Source organism: Crocodylus porosus, unplaced genomic scaffold (genome assembly GCF_001723895.1).
Source record: "Crocodylus porosus isolate Cpor-Errol unplaced genomic scaffold, CroPor_comp1, whole genome shotgun sequence".
Classification (NCBI taxonomy): Eukaryota; Metazoa; Chordata; order Crocodylia; family Crocodylidae; genus Crocodylus; species Crocodylus porosus.
The window spans coordinates 844860-866473 of record NW_017728942.1 but is presented as its reverse complement, the minus strand read 5'-3'; the positions used below and the strand labels follow the sequence as shown (position 1 = coordinate 866473).

At 41.3% G+C, this 21614-nt stretch overlaps 1 protein-coding gene across 2 annotated transcripts in view; it reads left to right on the top strand.

Annotated features, from left to right (window-relative positions):
• Nucleotides 1-21614, top strand: part of FAM65C (family with sequence similarity 65 member C) — a 72850-nt gene that overhangs the window by 11190 nt on the left and 40046 nt on the right. The window contains exon 1 of one of the 2 annotated variants that reach the window (XM_019548116.1): nt 51-147. The exons of the other annotated variant lie outside the window; for it this stretch is intronic. The gene's annotated coding sequence lies outside the window, so the exon portion shown is untranslated. Of the gene's footprint in view, nt 1-50; nt 148-21614 lie in introns of those variants that run through there. 2 annotated transcript variants of the gene reach the window in all.

The following is a 21614-nucleotide window of genomic DNA, read 5'->3' as shown; positions in this document are numbered from 1 at the left end:
TGGACCCACTCACCTCTCTCCCTCTCTGTATCCCGGGCCGCCTCCTCCCTCCCTTCCTCCCTCCCCGCCGGCCCGCCCCGCAGCGCGGGCAGGTAGGAGGCACCTCGCCGCGGAGAGCAGGGCAGAGCCGCGTGGGACGAGCCCGGGGTGAGTGCGGTGCCCGGCGGCGCGGGGCCGGGGCTGGAGGGTGGCGGCAGCCGGCCCGGAGCGGGTCCCAGGCGCAGGCGATCCTACGGGGGTGCAAGCTGCCCCGGATGCACAGGCACCGCCGAGCGATGCTGCTGCTTCTGGGGTCGAGCTAGACCCAAGTTGCCGGAGCGTTCAAATAGGACTGGCGGGGGGAGGGGGGGGTCGTCTCTGGAGCAGGTGGAAAAGCAGGCACTGCGGGGTTTGCTGAGGCTGGTTACCCTTTTAAAATCCTCTCTTTGACTGCAAGGGGATGATGTTGTATTGGCTCATCAGTGGGGGTCCATTCTGCTTCTGACACTGTTGAGTGCGCCTTTAAACCCGCGTGTCCAGTCAATGGGGCCAGATGGAAATTGAATTGTTCGTCCAGGAAGGACGCTCCACAGAATTGGGAAAGCAGAAAGATGGATGTGGTGTGGGGGAAGAGCGTGGGACTGCCGCTCTTGCATCTGCCACGGCGTGGCTAGAAATAAGCCGGCTTCTTTTCGAGCCTGTTTTCTCACCAGCCAGCTAGGAAATATTGTAATAGTTGTCAGTCTTGGGTGATGTGGATAAAGCAGTAATGATAAGCGGGCAAAGGAGGGTTATGTAGAAGGGAAGTGAACTGAGTAAAATTCACCCTGAGAGATATTTCACACCAAACATAGGCTGTTTTATAAAGGGTCTATTTATAAAGGGTCTACTAGTGCTGTCTAGTAGAGTGTGACTCCGAGAACAACTTGTACACTCATGTAGGTTTAGCGATGTAGTTGATCCTATTTATGGCCTGCCACCACTTGCCCCATTACCAGTGCTGTTGCCAGATCTGGCCCGCAAGGCTCCTCGTGGTTCCTGTCCAACCTGTGAGGAGCCCCCATGGTCCAGATCTGGCTTGGGGGCCCATGTGACTTTGACACCCCTACTCTTATAGAGTACTCCCTCCACAAGGGGCAGTGGTCAATGGCCAATGAATCCACCAACCTCATCCCATTTTTCACCTGAACTCATCACTTTGTAAATATAAGAGCTAGCCCCTTGAAACAGAACTTGGTAGGTATTTTAAAGACAAAAAGGAAGGCCAGGTCCAGCCCATGGGGAGGACAGCTTACTGGAAATGTGAGCCCTGTGGGAAAGGGACTCAAGGAGAGTAATTAATGATACTGTTTAGATGGAGCTAATGGAGAGAGGGAGAGACTGGAAGGAGAGGAGATATTTTATGTATAAAATATGAATAAATAAAGCGTACAATATAAATTTATTATACATCTGTGATTTAGTCAAAAAGCCAAAATGAAGGGAGCAAGCAGAATGCAATTATCCAAATTGTAATTTGGCCAATACTGGAGTTGGGATGATGATGGGCTGATGACAACACAAAGTTACACAGACAGCAAGTCCTGCAAAGAACATGAGCAGATCTTTAATGACTTCAGGTGCTCTGGGTCCTAGGTTTAATTCTGATTTGAAAACAGCACCGCCAACAGCTCAGGAGGGACATCTGGGCCTATTGCTAAAATACCAGCTTTTATCCTCTCTTTCTAACTTTTCCATTTCTGTTGCCAATTATTTTCCCTGAGTACAGGTTTGTTAAAACTTATACTTCTTCAAGAGAAAAGGTCTGTGGCCATGATTTCTGTGGAAGATGCCTTTAAGGGAAATAACTGATTTTCAACCAGTTACTGAGTTTGACTATTAGTGATTGTGGAAGACCCCAAGACCATTCTATTTTCTTTATCACTATTACTGGAAATGATATAACCATAGATCACAGGTCCAGTCTGTATGTTAACTGAATAAGAAGTAGGTTCATCTGTTTCAAATTAGGTAAATCTGTTTTACAGAGAACTTAAAGTGCATAAAAATAACTATAAAATGGCACCTTCCCATTCATCAGATATGCTCTTTCCATGTGTTCAACACTGATATGCTCAGTGGAATGGGAAAAATATATTCACACTGTTTTTTAACTCCTGCAACTCAGTTTTAAGCAAGTGAGTTAAGGTAAAGCACCATGGTTTCTGTTCCAGCTGTTGCACTACAATACGTTTCCAACTGATGTCATTTTACTTTGAGGTGTCTATCTCAATTTCACCTTGACAATATCTCTCATAGGCCTCATTGGGTTATAGCTATATAGATATAGCTATATAGAAGTATACAGATCAATAGATATAAGTATACTTATATATACCTATATTTATAGATCAATAGATAGTTACCTATTTTTGGGGCTAGGAGAAGGGGAAGGCTGGAGAGAGCGATTCCTTGCGTGGATTTCTTACATGTCTTTTGGGCTTTGGAGGCTACCAATAACTGTTAAGTGCACAGGAGAGCACTCTTTGGTTGTCCACCCTGGGGAGTGTGAGTGGAGCACTGGGAGATTCTGGAGGACTGAGCAACCCCTTGTCTAGAGAGGACTACCATTGCATGCTGTCATGGCTATTTTGAATCACTGCAGTGGCAGGTAGTCATATATCAGTGCAGCACTGCAGCACTCCAAAATGAAGCAGAATTCAGAGCACTTCAAATATACATCTGGTCATGGCCTGTCTTGACTTTCAGATTCTAGGTCAGCTGTTAAAACAAAGCAACTTTTCACTTGTCATTTAAATGAACTGGGAGTCAGGACTACTGGATTCTGCTCCTGTTTTTGTCCTTTTCTCTCCATATAACTTTAAATATATTGTTCCAGCTACAATATTCCAAAGCGGTCAGTAAATTGGTGTGCCTCAATTTCTGACTGACCCATCTGAGATATTCAAGGAACAAGCTTATGTTGCTAGGTAACCACAACTGCAGTTAAAGTCAAGGAGACCTTTAGGTCCTTGGTAACTCAGAAAATCATGTGCTATGCATTTCAAGATGGGTAACCAAAAATGGAAGCACCTAAATTAGTGGGCATTTTTGATGGTTTTGGCCTTAGAGAAGTGTCTCTGGTTTCACCTCAGGAGAATGGTGATAATTTTGCAATGTGGTAAAGGTTAGACAGTGTTTATATAGCACTTAGATGATAATAAGTACTAACTATTATTAGTTTCTCCATTATACAGGGAGAGTTGGATCTGTGATCTAGAAATGATCCTTATTTCTCTCAGCTGAGGATTTCTTCCATTTTTCCACACACTACATACAGTGATGGTGAAATGTTCTTCATTTGATTTAAAAATACAGATGCATAACGAGTGCAATTTCAAGAGTTATTTTTTTCCCTAATGATCATAGAAATACCTTCAGCTGATAGTTTATCACTGAGTATAAGAGTCAATAGCACATATTCTGCCAGGCTGTGCAGGGGTTGCATGATCATGGGTATGCAGATCTATCTGTGCTTCACATTCTTGCAGACAATAACAACAACATAACTCACTTGTTCCAAGATAGTTAAGGTTCTGGCCCAGAGTTACTGCACCAGATGTGTTACCACAGAAACAATTTAGAGAGAGAAAGACTTTCAAGTGAATTGTCTTTATAGTGGTAAATATAAAAGCAATATTCATATTTTAGAGTCTGTTGTTGTTTTCTTTGTGTGTGTGCATGTATGTGTGTATATGTGTAGACAGAATAGAGGGAATTGTACTTCTCCTTTCCTACATCTGTTAGCATTTTAAGATTCTCCATGCAGGATTGGAAATTGAAAAATACTCTATTAGGGACATGATTTATGTACCTCAGAGACATTTTTATTAAATCCTGACTGGGTTTTAGAATTTTTTTTTAAGTTATGCATTTTGCTAGCTGATTTATTCAATCCCACTCACAACATGCTTTGGAAGCAATTTTAAGTAAGAGCTGTTTCTTTGAAAGTGAAGAAACGTATCTGACTAGATAGAATTATTCCAGATTTTGATGCTGACAATTACTAACACATTCTAACCTACAACAGTTGACATGTCGATGAAAAGAGAGAATGTATATGGTAAAATCTCTTTGTATAATCTTGCATGGGAAAACGTGAATATATATGTAGCTGGAGGTCCTGTGCTGCTGATGCGTGTTAGCATGGTTCTGCTGTGTAGTTACAACAGACTGCTTTATACAACCTGTACAGTACTTCTCTTTGCTACTGCAAGTGCATCTGTTTGAGCAAAGTGCAACAGTTTTAACCATATCCCATGGTTTTAACATGCCATGAAGACAGCAAGAACATTGACTAGGTTATGACAGCACAGAAAACAGCCAGGAACACTAGGTCTGCCCTAGAATAAACTTGCTAGTATAGCTATATTGGACACTTTCAAATGTAGATGTGTCTTATATTTGGAAAAAGTGCTATTGCTTGTATGGCTTACAGTCAGTGATCATCTGAGCAAAATAAGTTATCCTGGCAAAAACACTTCTATGCTGAAAAACTGGATCTGCATTAGGGCTTTTGCCCTTATAGACATGCCATAAAATCAACTCCTATTTGACAGCAAAAGATTCTAGCACAGATCGAGGTGAAGAGTCAGAGACATTTGTTAACAGACCAAGGACCAATAGAAACAGCTCGTTAGTCCCCATAATTCTTTGCCATTCAAGTGTTTGGAAGGCCTTGCTCTCTGACAACTTTGCAAGCCTCCTAGTTATGCAGCTGGGAAGCTTCCCTGTACCTTGCCATTCCTGAAGCTAGATGCTAATCACTGTTAAAACTCTCAATGACTTCAGGAAGGCTAGGATGTCAACCAAAGTATCTTTGTGAATAAATGCTTTCTGGTGAGGACTTGGTTTTACATTCAGAAAGTCTTATATTCCATTCAGAATAGTTTATTCCATTTATTAATTCATTTTGTTTACCTTTCCCTATGGAATTTAACATTAATTTTATTTTACTCTTATAACAAAACAGGGATTTTGGGGATGTCAGGCATTTTATTACCCAGATTTGTTCCATTTGATGCATAGTTGGGGTCCACTTATTTTGTAATTAAAAATTATTTGTATCAGGAATAAGAATGTCAGAATCAGAATTTCCATCTCTCACACACACATGCGCAGTACAAAAAGTCCTGCATCATTTAAGTTTCCTCCATGACTCATTTTCTGGTCTCTGTCATTTTTGATATTGGGTCATATACTGTGTTACCCACTTTAACTTTGGCAAGTTGCATAGATCAGGACATAGTCTGTCATAAAGATAAGAAATGACTTTGTCTTCCTAATTCAGGCTAAAATTCCATTGTCTTCAGTGGGAGCTTTAGACATGCAAGGAATATAAAGATTGGCCTAAAACTGGTGTCCGAAGAGATTACACATGAATTTAGGGTGTACAATTTGAATTTGCATTCAGCTGTGTTATTCCTCAGCATACTAGAGGTACTGGTATCAACACTGTTGGTTCAGGTGTTGTTTGCAGTCCTGAAGTTTAAAAGCAGATTCAGACTTCCCACTCATTTTTTTCATATTCCTTTTGTTTGAGTCCATTCGTGGATAGACTAGACTATGTGCACATGTTAGAGCATTCCCGTGCAGACACTATAATTAAATCCTCTTTTGAATTTTTTTTACAGATGCTCACAATTTTCTCAGAAATTTGGGCCTGAAATTTCTTGTGATTGCTTTCAACTCAAAGTTGAATATATTTAGAAAGTTTGGACAACATCAGTTTAACCACTTTTCAGTTATTCATGTACTTTTTAAAAAACAAATGCCTTTCACTTACATTTTTTCTATAATTTTCTTTGCACTTACATAACCTCTTGCTTTATTAATTGAATTGCCGGGGCTTGAGGGAGAAAATCCATTCCCCAACACAGGGGCTGGACAGATAAAACAAACAGGAGAGCAATTGAAAGAGCTCAGTGTGTTGAAAGACTAAAATTTACCACTTTAGTTTTAGCATGAAAAAGTTTACATTTCCATTAGTGCAAGTGAAATACAATATAAGTAACCTTTTTCTTATCTGTGCACAAACTTTCTGCAATGTTTATGTTCCATAATTGAAATTGTACCAAAAAGTTTAAAAGGTCAGTCCAGATTATAAAAAAGGATTTGTTTTATGAGATCTGCAGACTTGAAATAAGCCACAATTTCAAAAAGATTTGACACACAATGACATACAAAATGCATATGGAGTTGTATGAGCAGTTTTTGGGAGGGTGGATACAAATTGGGTAATTGTGTGTGACAGTAAGCCTAAGCCCTAGTCTACACATGGAGTTCTGATATCACTAAAGGAATAATGTTAAATTGCTTAAATTAAAGTAATGCAACTTTGTGTTTGGGTTTTTTAAACTCAGCATACATCAGTTTAGTACTGTATGTACATTTTGCGTACAAGGTTGCACATATAAAGGATGCTGAATGAGGATGCAGAGGCTTGTTAGAAGCAGAACTGATTTCCCCTCTGGCCCAAATAGCATGCTGCAAATAGAGAAGGAGCTCAGATCCCCAAGACTAGTTTTTCCATGTACTTCAGCCACTAGGATTTGTAAGTAAAGTACATATTGCTGTAGTGCTGTGGTATACTGGAAAAGAAGCTACAAAGAGAGTGTTATCTGCACTCATCTTTGCATTTTTTCAAAGAATAAGAACATATTTATTGTATAATTAGTATATATTTACTATGTATGAGTTGTTGGTTGCTTGTTAATTTTTTTCCTTACTTGGAAGCCATGTTGGTCATGGACTGTGAAGAGGCATTATCAGCCAATGGCTATGCCAACAAAAGCTCTAGACATCAAAAGTCCGCTTTTACCAGTATAGCTTGCTCTGCTCAGGGAGAGACAATTTTACTCTACAAGTGTGCAACACAGCTGTATTGGTATAACTGTGTCCAAATTTCACCCACATCGTATACCATTACTTGCATTCTCATACCACCACTGAGATGATATTTTTGGTCAAGCAACTGCAAGAGAAGTATAGAGAAAAATTAATACCACTGTACATAGCCCTCATTGATCTGATGAAGGCTTTCAGTGTAGTCAACAGACAGGGCCTTTTTACTGTTCTGAAGAAACTGGGTTGAACCCCAAACTGTTGAACATCATTTGCTCATTACATCAAGGTATGAAGGCACCTGTAGGATATGAAAACAAAGAATCAAACACCTTTGACATCAACAACGGGGTGAAATAGGGATGGGTCTTAGCCCCTGTGCTTTTTAACGTCTACTTTTTATTCCTACTTCTTGTGTTCAAGAACAGCAATGATGGCATTTATCTTCAAGTCTGACTGGATGGAGGCTTGTTCAACATTGCATGGTTTAAAACAAAAACCAAGGTGAAAGAACTAGTTCTGAGAGATTTCCTGCTTATGGCTGACACAGCCTTGGTTGCCTACATTAAATCTTCCCTACATGATCTCTGGGACAGATTTTTTGAGTCACGTAAGACCTTCAGGATGGCAATTAGTCTCATGAAAACTGTGATTATGTACCAAGGGGTGGAAGAACTAATACCTGACATCACTCTGGAGGATAAATCTGTTGGTGTCATTGACAGCCTTTGCTACTTGGGTTCTACAGTCAGCAGGACTCTTGACATTTAGGCTGAACTGACTAACAGAATTGGAAAAGTAGATCAGAATTTTGGACCACTACAGAAGTGTGCATGGAATAACAGCAAACCATCAGCTAAGGTGAAAATGTGAATCTAAGAAACGTGTGCTTTATGGTTCAGAAACATGGACTACATTTTCTAGGCATGTCAAGAGACTGAACAGCTTTCACATGAGAAGTCTGTGCAAGATCCTGAAAATAAAGCGGGAAGACAAAATACTAGATACAGAGGTACTGGAGTGTGCAGGACTGACACACTTAGAAACCATTACCAAGAAGAGAAGGTTGTGATTGGATTGGCCATGTCAAGAGAATGGGAGGAGAACATATCCCCAAGAATATCTTATATAGTGAGATTCAAGATGCTTCTAGAAAGCAGGGTCACCCCCTATGGCAGTACCACAGTGTGTGCAAAAATGACTCAAAGTCATTCAATATTAACGTAGAAAGCTAGGAAGAATGTGCAGAATCTCATCCGAACTGGAGGGAACATCTGGCACTGGGCGCAGCTCAACATGAAGCAGCTTTGATCCAGAGCAAAGAGGGAGAGAGAGAAAAAGCAGTGTGCTCTAAACTTGGACTCTAACACAGACAATGTATGTATTTGTGAAACTTGGAACAAGCTGCATTACTCTTGAATTGGGCTTGTCAGCCACAAGCAGATTCATCAGGCATCTGACTAGATCTCTTATGTGTACACCATGATCCAGAGGATCAATGGTTGCTTCCTAATATCTTTATCATTTGTTGTAGGGATGGTTATCACTTTAACTATCCTAGTATTGTAATCAGCAGATTACTGGTGCCTTTCAAAACCATGGTAGTATTATTAAAGCAATAAGACTTCCTATAGTAGATGTACAACAGAACCATATTATGATATTCTCAAACATAGCTATGTCTGTTATAAATATGAAAGATTATACCTCTAATTAACATAGCGCTACTAGCAAAATGTACTGTGTAGACACAGCTTATAGCTGGAAAAGTCCTTTTGCCAGGATGACTTATATTTTTAGGGAGGTGATTTAAATATGTTGGCAAAAGAGATCAGTCTTATCTTCCCTCTAGGGCTTTGTTGTTACTATTTTACTAATATAACTATACCAGGAAAGCCTCTTTAGTGTAGACTCCCTGTAACTCTAAGAAAAGAGCCTTGGAAAGCTAAATAAACAGCAAATGAACAACAATCATACTATGACTTGGTTGCAACAAGTGTTTTGATTTTTCAGGGAGTGAATAACTGAGTTCATAATCTTTGAAGAACTTTGGTCTAAGGCACGGTTAACTTTGTGCATGGAATCGAAGGCTGATTTTAAATAAGTTCCTTTTGCAGTAGAAGTTGATTATATCCATAATAGTTTAAGGTATCTTAAAATTAATTTAGCTTTTCATACAAGTACCATAAGTGGTTTGATCCCCATTGGTTCCACTGCTGAGAAGCACACCATTTACCTCTGCTCAGCACTTCTAGTTATGTTCCTTTCTTCTTTTTCTATAAGTAACTCTCCTGTGCTCAGAGTGACTCATCACTTGAAAGGTGTCTGGGGTGATTTACGCTGATAAAGAAGTTAGAAGAGCCTGACATTTCTGTGAACATATTATCTCCAAAAGATGCCTTGCCAGTGTTGGTCACTGATAACTAGAAAAGTATGGGCTGGCTGACTTGGGACTGTAATGTCAGTTCCTTCCTTCTAGTCCAGTCTCATGTCACAGTGGTTAGTGACCCCAAGAAAGTCCATACTTCACCAGTTTAGTAGGTCTAAAATGATAGTTTATGAACTAATTACCAGTTCTCTGTTTTTTAAAGAGAATCTGTATAGAAGAAAAAAAAAGAAAAAAAAAAACAGCTTGCAGCCAGTTTTGCTTCTCCATGAGGCATGAACAAGTTCTAAAAGGTTTTTTTAAATAACATGTGTGTGTTGCCTTTTTCTTTGCTTGTTTTTTTCCTTCATATTTTCTCCTTTATGGTTTACTAAGGAATTCCTTGGAGGACTAGATAATTAGTTTTTGGAACTTTCTCAGTCTTTAATTGAATAGGCAAAGGGTATTATCGAATTGTTCACACAGGTCTTTTCTTCCAACTGATTCTGAGATATTTAAGTAGGAGCAAACAGAAAGAAACATCCAACCCCAACATTTTTAAGAAGACTGAGCCTCTCATCACAGCTCTTTTGATTGTATTCTTTTGGAACTTCAGTTGTCTTATTCTTACAGTGTCTTAAATCATCCAAAATATCTTCCAGGAAGAACAAGTAGACAAGAACTGAATTCCTAGTTTAAAATAAAGAGCAGAATAACACTGTATTTAAGCAAATCTTTCAGGTCATTTTACTTCATAAAGAAAAAAAGAGGAAGCTGTTGCTCTTTAGATTACTTGTTATTTGACTACTGGCAAAAAAACCAGTTCCACCACATGTATCCTGCTACATAGGATTCTTCCATCTGCTTCCTGAGCTATTGTGCTTTGAGTTCTTGTTGAGTGTTTGTAACACATCAGGGTCCCACAGGTGGCCGTGATGCCCCCTGGTGGCTCTGCAGCTGTGCCCTGGTCTGCCCCTAGGGCACTGTCCTGTCTTTTCTGCCATGCCTTGATGGAAATATAAGTTAATAGAGAGGCTGCCCACAGGGCTTCGCTAGGCCTCAGTCCCACTGGTCCCAAGCCCTTGGCTGGGCTTCTGTAGTTAACTGTGCCCAGTAGAGCGCCAAAGCCTTAAGTGCTAATTGCTTGGCTCCAAATCCTCCCTTTTACCATGCCCCATGCCTTGCTGCTGTTACCAGTATGTCGTTTCCTCTTTTGGGGCTTTGGCCTCCTTGGCCTTTGCCCTTTTAATCTTGCGGGCCTTCTAGTTTAGGCCCACTGAATTGGACCTGGCTTTGAGGCACTAGCTTTTTTTGTCCCTTTTAGTCAGCGGGCCCTTGGCCCTTGTCTGCTAGGCCCCTGGCCCCTCTGTGGCTGCGCCCTCTCTGGTGCCACTCTCAGCTTAATAAGGGCTCAAGCCCTGAGCTTGCCCTTGGCAGGGCTCAAAGCAGTCAAGTGCCCTCTGGGCACTAATGAGGCTTCTTTAGCTCCCCTTCCAGCCTCATCCCAAGCCATGGGTAAAACAGTAATATAAATCATAACCCCCTGGGCTGTAACATAAGCAACAACAGAGAAAGCAGCCCTCTGTCCCTTGAAGAGGGCAAACCTTTTTTTTCCCCTTGTGCCAGTGTGCCTCCTGGCATAGGCTCCTTTTGAGCTCCCCAAGCCTCAGTGTTTCTACAGGCAGCAAATGGGCAACCCAGTATCCCTGGGCAGTTCCTTCCCCTGTGGCAGCCAGGGACAGACTCCTCTGCTAGCCCCAGCCTTGGGCTTATATGCTCCCAGGGCCCTGCTTACATCCAGTCAGGTAACTGCCTGGGCTGGCTGCAATTGCTCCACTGTCCCTGTTGCCCCAGCAACCAGCAGCTGCTGTCTCCTGCCTAGCTTGCAGAGCTCTCTGGCTGGGCTGCTTCTCCTCTTAAAGGAACAGAGAGCCCTGGGCTCACTGTTACAGCGTATTTAACATTTAAGATATAATTATTTGCATTTTGTTTTGCTTGGATTGCTTGTACATAAGTATTCTGTGAAGAGGGTCTGATTTCGCTACATTCATCACAACAGTAAGCTTTAAAAGAAGAGAGGTTTGAATCAGCCAATGTTTATTTTTATTATTAAAAATTTATATTATGGTAGTTCTAAAGGGACCAGGGCCTCATTGTGCTAGACACTGTTTCCTCCCCATGTCATGACTTGCTTTCACAAAGCCTTACATTTTAATACAGCATAAGATTTTTTTTTTTTTTTTTTGCTGCTTGAATGTTCTAGTGAGGCAGGCACCATTTCTTGCCAGTGTCCTAGGCTGTAGTATTACAAAACAGGTCAATAAAAACTTTATAAAGACAAATCCTGAATAGATTTTATGGAGGATTTAAGCTATGAACCAGAGGAAAAACCTTGATGCATCTAGTCTATAGAAAGCTGTAACTAATGCATTTTTCCAGAGTTCTGGCCAAATCATGATTATAAAGAACTTGTTCCTCCTCCCACTGAAGTTATGGCAAAACTCCCAGTGACTTTGATGGCGCAGGACTGAGCAGGAAAATAGTGATCCTGGAAACCTTATCTGTTTCTATATTAGCATCAGAAAATGTTTTATATTTTATGACCAAATTGATGCACAGAAGTAGTTTAAAGAATTTTACATTTGGCCACATTTCCACAGGGGGTTAGAATTTTCATTGCTTCTGACCCTAGATGATCTGTCTGGTTTCTGTAATGCAGAAGCCTTGAAAAATCGGATTTAGAAGCGGGGGTGGGGGGGGGTTGCCTGCTAAATGCAAACCAGACAGAAAAAGATCCTTGGCTGGTGTAAATCAGTGCATCTCCATTCATTTCAATAGAATGATGCCAGTTTACATCCACTGAAGATCTGACTAGATCTAAACTGATCAGCTATTCAGCTGAACTGATATTCCCCATCCAAGATCAAATCTTGCTTCCCTTATTCACATATGATATTCCAGTGGGATCCTCATCTAAGTTAGGCAACTAGACTTTAAAGTTCACAGCGGCTAGTCCCTGTTATTTATAGATTCTGTTCCTGCAGCTGAGATGTGGACTAGGACTCATAGGAGCAGATTCGCAAAGAGCGCATCCAGACGAGCATGCACATGCATTTCCCTGGGGACAAGGAGCAGTGGGACATATTTGTGTCACTGCTACTTGTCCCTGGGGAACTCATGTGCAGGCATGCTCTGCTATGCAGCAAGTTGTCCCAGGTGAGGTAGGGGAGGCTGGGGCCAGCAGAGGTGCTAGCCCTAGGAGCCTTACCTGGGGCCCTGAGCCTCCCGGGGCTCCAACCTCGGTGATCCAGACACATGGAGCCTGGTTGGCAGCTGGAGTATGGCTCTGGCTGGCCAGGCTCGAGTTTTGGGCAGCGCACATTGCCGCCATGGGCCCTGCTCAGCTTTTTTGTGTTATAAGTTTTTTTGGCACCAGGATCTCCCAGTGTCAAAAACCCACCATACTGTAAATTAGCAGTACAGTGAATGCCTGCATGTGTGGTGCGTGCAGTTTGCAGAACTGCAGACGGGTCTGCAGGACCACAAACTGAACATGCGTGTTCATCTGGATGTGGCTAAAGTCAGATGGAGCTATGACAGTTTGCATCAGCTGAGAATGTCTCTCAAATCTGGACGCACCATCATGCTTATATGGCTTTCAACATTTCAAACCCTGGACACAGCTTTTGCATATCGTAATTTGGCCTAGTCTTCTCATACTCCTGCTCTCATTAGTTTAGTTTAAAGGGGGTAAAACATCTGTTTCTAAGTACCGTTGTGTGGTTAGTAACTCCCTTCCCCCGTCCCCTGCAAAATCTTTAAATCTGTCCATTTAAAACCAAGAGTTTATAGGAACTGAAGTGGGCCTGTGTAAAGTTCACCTCATTAAAATGCTAATACAAATCAAATAAAATCAGAGAGTAACAGACCAAGAGATTGTGAACTAGAAATGTAAAAAGTATGTTGTTAGGAATGGTCAGAACCAACATTGTGGTGTGGTAGAAATGAGCAGGGGGAGAGACATAAGGTCACTTATATATTGGCAGAGATCTTTGATTTTCCCTACAAGAAGTGTAGTCATGGAGTGCACTTGGGTTAAAATAGAGGGTCAAAGTTCTAGAGAGTATAGTGGCAGAGACTAAGACTGTTCCACAAGCTCCTGTGCCTATCCACCCTTCATTTATTAGAAAATACAGCACTTCAAGCTTGTCTCACCAGATACTAAACTAAATTCACCCTAGCCAAACTGTTCCAAGTTTGGAAATGTCAACTTTTGGTTGCCCAACTTGACCAGCCTTAAATGGACCTGATTTTACTGGAATGCGTTTTCAGCACTTTCTGAAATACAGGCCAGGCACTCAGTATCATTCTTGAAAATGCTGGCTCCCTGCACTCAGCACCTTGCTGAATTATGCCCAAAATAAACAGTGTTACCTTTAGAATATAACAATTGTCTCTCTAAAGAGAAGTTATAGAGTAACTCCATTCACCATTACATGATGTTTTGCATTAATTTCCTCTCTGCAGAGCGCTTCTTGATCACAAGCCCATTATTTTTGAGTGAACAGCAGTGTCCAGGGATACTGGGGGATTATGACTGCAGTTTCATATAGAGCTGACTTTGTGGCTTAGTCTTCAGCCAGGAGGGCCAGTTAATGATTGGAGGACTAATGAGAAGCATGACGACTCCTGCTGCTGCTGCCAGAAATGTGCCCTAGCAAACATTCCGGTACATTGCAATTCCAGGCCTGGCCCCTTGGAGATACTGCGAGGTATCTCGCATGCTATTGAACATCAAACTCCATTACCACTGTGGGATTACTGTCAACTTTGGCTGAAGCATAAAGCCATGTGTAATATACCATGGGCACATAAGTATATTACAATGGCTTTTGGCAAGGATTGAAATGTCAGCAGCCAAAATGCAGAGCTTTCCTAGCTGAGCTATAAGAGAGCTCCTAGAGTGCTGAGCTAGCAGCATACTGTGATGGTCCCAAGAGCTAGCCAACAGAGGGAGACAAGATCTCACGTGCGAAGCTGGCACTTTGCAGGCATGCACTGGGATGAGTGGGGAGAAGAGAAGTGTCTTACAAAAGAGGGTGGAGAGATGATCAGGGTTTCCTAAATTACAAGAGGGAGTCTATCAAGGGTAAGGCTGGTAGGAATTGCTCCTTGGTGCTAGGCAAATTTTCCTTTGCCAGAAGTGGAAGGGCCTACTTGTCACTTGTAAATACTTCACTTTCTCAACACCATCTGCTTCTTCTCTTGTTAGGATTTTTTTAAAGTATTCATTAGGATCCAGCTAACTGCAGTTTCAGATTCTGCCAAAGCTGAACAAACTGAGTTAGGCTAGCGTGTGGAGCCTGCCGCATTCCAGAATCTCTGATTCAGGCTTTAAAGTTTGTCATCAAGTTTGAAATTGAAACCAGAGGAGGGAGCAGCAGGCTCTGAGCTCATAAATCAGCTGATAATGGACAGATTGTTCTGTGCCTTTCCGTGAAGAGGAAAACAAAATTTAAGGCAGGGCATTGGCTTGCTCCCAGGCACTGGCAGACCTATGATGTAGGCTGGCATGAAGAAGCCCACATGTTGGATGAAGCAACTTACCATGTGGCTTCATAAATCTGTTATGTACTGTGAAGGGAATTAAGGCTTTTGCTTAAATGCAAACCCTGCTCCTCTATTATGGCTACAGTATTCCCTGAGTACCTTCAAAATTACAGTAGGATTTACTGTCTACCTTGATTCCAGCTAGCAGTCTGGCTGGACTAAGTGGGAACATTACAGCAGCCTGCTGTATGTAACAAAGTCTCCTTTGTGTTTCACTTGTCTAATACTTTGAGCCACTAGGGGGAGTTTAAAAGAAGACCCCAAAACTATCCCCACCTCCAAATAGTTTCCAGGTCACTATCCACATGTCAGCCAAACTGCAGTCGGGGATGAATCTGGAGTAAGCTGACTCTGATTAACCTATTCTGGATTCATGCTGGTATCATTGAGTAAAATTTGGCCCCCTATACCTAAACTGAGGCCAGTAAAGTAACAATTTGAAGTACAGTACAGTACCGGAGACATAGGTCTTAACTGTTCTTGCAGATCCAGTCCCAAGTTTATGGCTTGTAATTTTCCTGCAAGAGTGGGTTGTATCTCATGTCCCAAACACAAGGAGGAAAACTGAGAGGGCTGTTTGCAGGGTAAATGCAGATTCCTGCGCTTTACTCATGGAAGCTATGTAAGGGTTTTTTTGAAGCGGCTTCAAATCAAGCCAGGCAGTGTGGGTGGAGCAAAGCTGTACAGGAAATGAATATAGTGTGTTTTTAAACCTGGCTCAAAGGCATGTGAAGAGGACAGAGGTTTTCAGACATTTAATTTTGAATATATATATATATTTAAGATTTTAGTATATCTTATGGTCAGTTTTTTCAAGAGTGCCTGCTAGGTGACTTAGAGGAGTAAATATTATTTTTCAAAATATATAGGCTCTTTTGAGCCAGTCTCACTGAAAATCTGTGAGAATTTGTATCTCAGTGTCCAGAATCCACTGAAATCAATGGGAATGAGGTGTATACATAGGATGTAGACACCTAAACATAGTTGTGAATCTGAACTCTCCAAGTAATTTTTGAAAATGGGATTTTGGCTCCTAAAGTACTTACGTGCTTTGGAAATGTTACCCTATACCTGGAAGTCCATTAGAGAGGCCACCCAATCTGCACCTACACAGAAAAGTGCAAAGGGGCATGTGTGTACATGTATAGAGAAACAAAATCTTTCCTTCAGGCTGTAGCAGACTTGCCCTGTAACCGCTACTGTACAGTCTCAGAAGTACAGTAGCCTCTGTCACATAGGTGGGAAGTGGCAATTGGCTTGTGAATTTGTTCATTCATGGATCCAATGGACACTTTTTTCCCCTTCAAATGGCTTCTTAGCCCTGTTGCTGAGCACAGGAGATGAAGACCCTTACAGGCCCCCCAACATTGTGCATAGCACACTGTGCCAGTTCAGCTGGCTACATTTCTTATGCTCCTGGAGGACACCCGTGGGGTGAGGCAGGAAAGATGCAAAGGGGAAGAGGTAAAATTTGGCCCTTAGGATTTTACAAGTGAGTTGTAAAATGGTAGGCAGTGGACTGGGGGGAGGGAAGGGGATGGGCAATTTTCAGAGGCTCTCAGAATTGGACTAACTCTGCTCCCCTAGGCTATCTTTTGAAAATCCCTCCTTAGGAGCTTTTAATTAAAAGCAAAACAACAACAAAGGAAATGTCAAATACATTGCTTAATGAACCTTTCTAATTAGAATGGCTCATCCCTAGCTTTCTTGGGAGGCTTGGTTACATGCTGTGCCTGCCAGCAAGAGACAGGCCTCAGTTCCCAGAGAAGGGTATCTAGATATCAGACTTCCTGGATTAAGGCTGAATTGTGTGTAGCCTTCCTAGATTGTTCTGCATCTCTTTTTCTTTTGTAAATTTCCGAGGGAAAAGGTACATTTGAGAAATGCAAATCTATTTGTATGTGGTATATGCAACGGTATGAAAAAGGCCAGAGAAAAAGTATCAAAAAGGAGACTTTCTGACTCCAGGGTTTAAAGTGGCCTTTTTAGTTCTAAATAACTAGAGGAATGGCTCATAGTTCTGACATTAGCAGTATAATTGCAATGACTGGGTTAGAATGTTAAAAAAATGTTAAAAAGGAAAAAATGTTAAAAAGCTATTTTTTTTTAAATTTAGAATGTTTATCTGGTGAAGTATCAAGTTAAGACGACATTGCTACTGAGGTCAGTGGTCTCTCAAAAGAATGCCTGAGAGCAAAGATTAAATACTGTGTGTACTTTCCCAGTGGATTTAACACTATAATGTACATGAGATGGACAGTTAATTCATTGTAATATTGACCTCTTTTATTGTGCCTTCAATATAATAGGGGCTAAGTTCTACAGCTGTCATATGTCAGTAGTCACATAGGCTTCAGTGGTGTTTCTTATATCTCGTAGGGTTGCAACAGTGGCCTTAATACAGGAATTCATATGTATAGCCTGATTCTGTATTCAGTAGGCCAGTGGAGACTGCAGTAGTTCAGACCTGTGATCTCTGTAGAAATGTTGTTTAATTCCATTGAAAGGGTGTGTGGGGGAAACTTTGATCATATACATGTGATGGCAGTAAAACTTAGCACCTGTTTGCAACTTTTGGTTTACAACAGAAACTTTTGTTGGTAATATAATGTCAATTAAGGATGAGAGATTTTTTTACAACATTTTTCTATCAGCAGTAGTATAGAGGCAGTTTAACTGGCAAAAATCCTTTTGTGATATAGCTTATTTTACTCATATACCAACAATTGCACATTTGTACTAGTAGAGGCTGTGTCTACACTAGGAAGATGCACTAGTATGCTTTCATTGGTATGGTTACACTGGCAATCTTTTTTTAGCGTAGATCTGATTTTACCAAAAGGTACAAGCATGCTATGATATTCACTTAGTCATGCTTTTTACTTCATTTTGGTTGTTTCTAACAACTGAGTTTGAGTTTGGCCTGAGATGATGTAGAAACGATTCCTGTTAACAATCCATTTATGTGATTTATGTGGAGTAAGCATAAACATTCTAAAACCATCTTTTAAAATGACACATGTTCCAAATTAGGGCCCTGTAATCAAATCCACATGGACTTCTACTGATTTTAGCAAAGGCCCAGATGGACACGGGGATTGGCAGATCTGGTTCCTGAATCAGGGCCACCATCCCAGATTTAAAGTGTTAAGCATACCTAAAGTGGGCAACTAAAAAGGTTTTTATTTTGTCTTCCACAATTTAATCAACTCCCTTTGGCTTTCACAAATCAAAATAAATGATTATGACAGATTAGTCAATGGCAATACAATGCAGCTAAAGCCAAATTAATTTATTGGTAGTAGTAGTCGTAGTAGTAGTAAAACAATAATGACGATAATGAAGAACGATAAAGTGGACAGATATCAAACACTATAGAGCAAGTTTACATGATCTATGCAGAACTAAAAAAACAGTGCTAAGGTGTAATTAGTTTATCAAAGTTGGCATCCAAAGTAAGAAGCAGAACAAGCCGGGAATGCAATATCACAGCTCTGTCCAATGCCCAAGTCTCCTATTGTAACATTATGTACGGGTGACAGACTATGTTCTTTGTCTATAACGGAACTTGGATGACTAAGACAGGCATTAGATATTAAGCTTGACCTCAGCTTGGCTTCCATTTTTGTTATGGGTGCACTGATATATGGGTCAGCTATCGAATCAGCACTGATAAAAGGAGAAATGACACTACCAGCTGTTTTTGGTCATTGTAGTCAATAATTATGCTTGCATGGCCAAAATATCTTGGGGAGTGTAGTCCAATCCCCGTGCCCTGCTGCTGGCCTGAGCCTGCAGCAGACTACAGGTGAGCAGTGGGAGGGGACGCTGGGGAATGGTCTCAGGGTGCTGTGCTTAGAGGCAAAGGGACCATTACCAGCTCCTCCTGCTGCTGCTGCTGCTGCTGCTGCTGCTGCCGCTGCCTTGGCAAAGCACCAGAGCTGCTATGGAGACATTGGGCTGTGTGCAGGCAGGGTAAGATGCCATGGGAGGGACATTGTGCTCCGCCGGGCACCAGATGCCTTTGCAAAAGTAGCTTCTCCCCAGCTGCTGCAGGAGCTCAGCTGCGCAGGTTCCACTGGTGCTAAGGCAGCAGTGTGCTCTGGGGCTCCGAATGCACCAAGCACCGCTGTCTGCATGAGGGTCCACCCTGCCTGCCTGGATGGCAGCATGGGCTGTGCAGGGAGCAGGGCTGCAGGTAGGAGAGTGCAACATGCATGGGAATAAGGCAGTCACTACCTTCCTTATAGAGGGCCAGAGCAGGCAGGAGGCATACGTGTGTTAAAAATGCAAAACAAAAACAAGTTTATTTATGCCAGTAGTTCAAAATGCCTTGCACTATTATTAAATATGAGGTATTGGATCAGCATCAGCCAATATGGTGGGCTAATCATTAGCTATCATATCGGCCAAAAAAATCAGTGCACCCCTAATTTTTGTGCATAATACTTCACAGCTGTAGACAGATGAGTCCACATTTTGCTGCAACTGGATGTGTAGCCACCTGATATGGGTAGGTCAATACAGAAGCATTGGTAAAAGTTTCTACAATTCATTGCAAGAAGCAAATTTCATTTACAGTTATTTACAGTAAGTGGAAGCAGGTGTGGGTCTCTCAATTAATGGATCATTCACAAATGGGATGCTTTACTACTTTATACAGGCACTAAATATTTCTCATGGGATAGTTTAGTATGTGTAAGTAAACTTTTTGGAGACATTTAAAAAAACAGAAGTATTAGTGTAATGGACAAAACATCAGCCGAAATATTTTGTAAGAAGTCAGTGAGTCATATTTTCCTCATAAAATTGTTGAAACTATTATGTTCAGAAACAGTTACATATGTGGCTGGCCTTGGAAAAGTTTGAGCATAAACAAAAACAGACACCAGGTTTTTGTTTGTGGGGGATGAGGTTGGTTTAGCCTGTAGAATAACCTAATACTAACATATTAAGTAGCACAAGCAATTTGAGTTTTTTAGTATACACTGCTGCATAATGGCTGGATATTTGAGTATGCAGCAGGTAAAATGTTAACATGTCTTCAGGGCATTTTTAAATCGTTGACATTGGGACAAATGAATTTTAGTCCCCTAAGTCAAAAACAATTTTTAGTGGGGGTGGGAATTGGAATGTCAGTCCAGCAAAGGCACATGCACGATAACATTAGACTGAGTTTGGAGGTTTGCATAAGAGCCCCAAAAACTGGATACTTTTGACAAACCTCTTCTCTTTTCTGTCAGCCCAATGGTTCCCTGATCCTTTATGTATTTCCCAGCATCAGGCACCTTAAATTTGGTCTGATATTTAGTATTCTATTTCTGTCAGGCTCCAGACAGCTGTTGTCTTCACAGCGCTTGTTTTCTGGGAATGGTAGGTTTGGGGGAGATGCCTCTGAATCCCACTGGTAAACCCCAATATTTGAGACCCACCCACTGACCCACAGAACAGAGATTACCAGATTGGAAGATAGAATTCAGCTATATTTTGCTGGAGATCTTTATCTGATTTTCCCCTACTTAAAGAAAGAGTCAAATGGAAGATGTGGCCAGATGCTTTTCTTCAGGAGCAGTTGTGATGTTTTTCAGCACTTTCATACAGAGACGCTGGCAAGTAAAGCTCCATGAACCTCTTTTTAAAAAACTGTTTACAAATCCTTCCTTCTAAGAAGATGCTATTGTGGTATCCTACTTAAGGCCTTGTAGTCAAAAGTGTGAACTTAGTGTTATGAGGTCTCTGGGTGGGCACCCCAAACTAGTAAATTGTTTCCATTGTACTATGAAATGATATTTCACTTTTATCTGGCCTGGTTGAATTTATCAACAGCTATTTCAAAGTTGGTAAAAGAAAAAAGATAATCCTTTTGACAATGCCTTTTCCAAGGTTATTTTTTTTTAGTTTCCCTCCATTCTGATGAGAAAAGCTTCTGTTTTTCAAATCTGCCTATGAATGGCTTTGTAACTTAACCTGAAATGTTATGACTAATAGGACACTCAGTGAAGCTGAGGATTGATCCTATATGAATTTAAACAAACCTGACAGCATTCCTTTAAGGGCCGAACTAAACCTCAAAGACATGAGGCCCAGTTCTCCTCTTTGCTACACTCATGTTACTGCAGCATAACAACAGAGTTGGAGCCAATTAACATCATGTTAATTAGATCCATTAAATCATGCCCTGTGATTTTCTGGAGAGCAGTTTAGTTTTGTCACCAAATGAGATATGGGAGTCTGCAAGGTTGAAACATCTTAACCCTTTTTAATATTGGCCTTAGTCTTGCAAATAAAGACTTGTATAACCTGCTGTCTTCCCTTAGCCTTGCACAGGGACTTGTAGAACCTGTTGTCCTCTCTTCAACTCAAGGTCCTCCCTAGTTTTGTCCATGATTTCTTATATCCATCCTCCAAAGACTGAGAGTCTCATTTTGAGAGCTCCTTACTGCCACTTCTATATCAGATATAGGAGTCGTGGTAAAATAGTTTAAGAGTCTCATCTTTACTCCCTCTGCCCTCTTATAAGGACTTGCAGCCTGGACAGCAAGGGAATAGAGCCAGGAATCCAGCCCAACTTTCATGGGGTCTGCGGTCAATAACCACAAGGCCATTCTCTGTGTTTCTTCCTTTAATGACTTGTTATGCAATGACATTTCTCAGTAAATTGCTTGTTTACTTCAAGCTAATTATCATGTGGATGGGGGATTGTTCACAAAGTTACAAGCATCTGAAAAATGCAGGCAAGAATAGAAAAGGTTCTGCAGCTTTAAATGTGTTGAGGAGT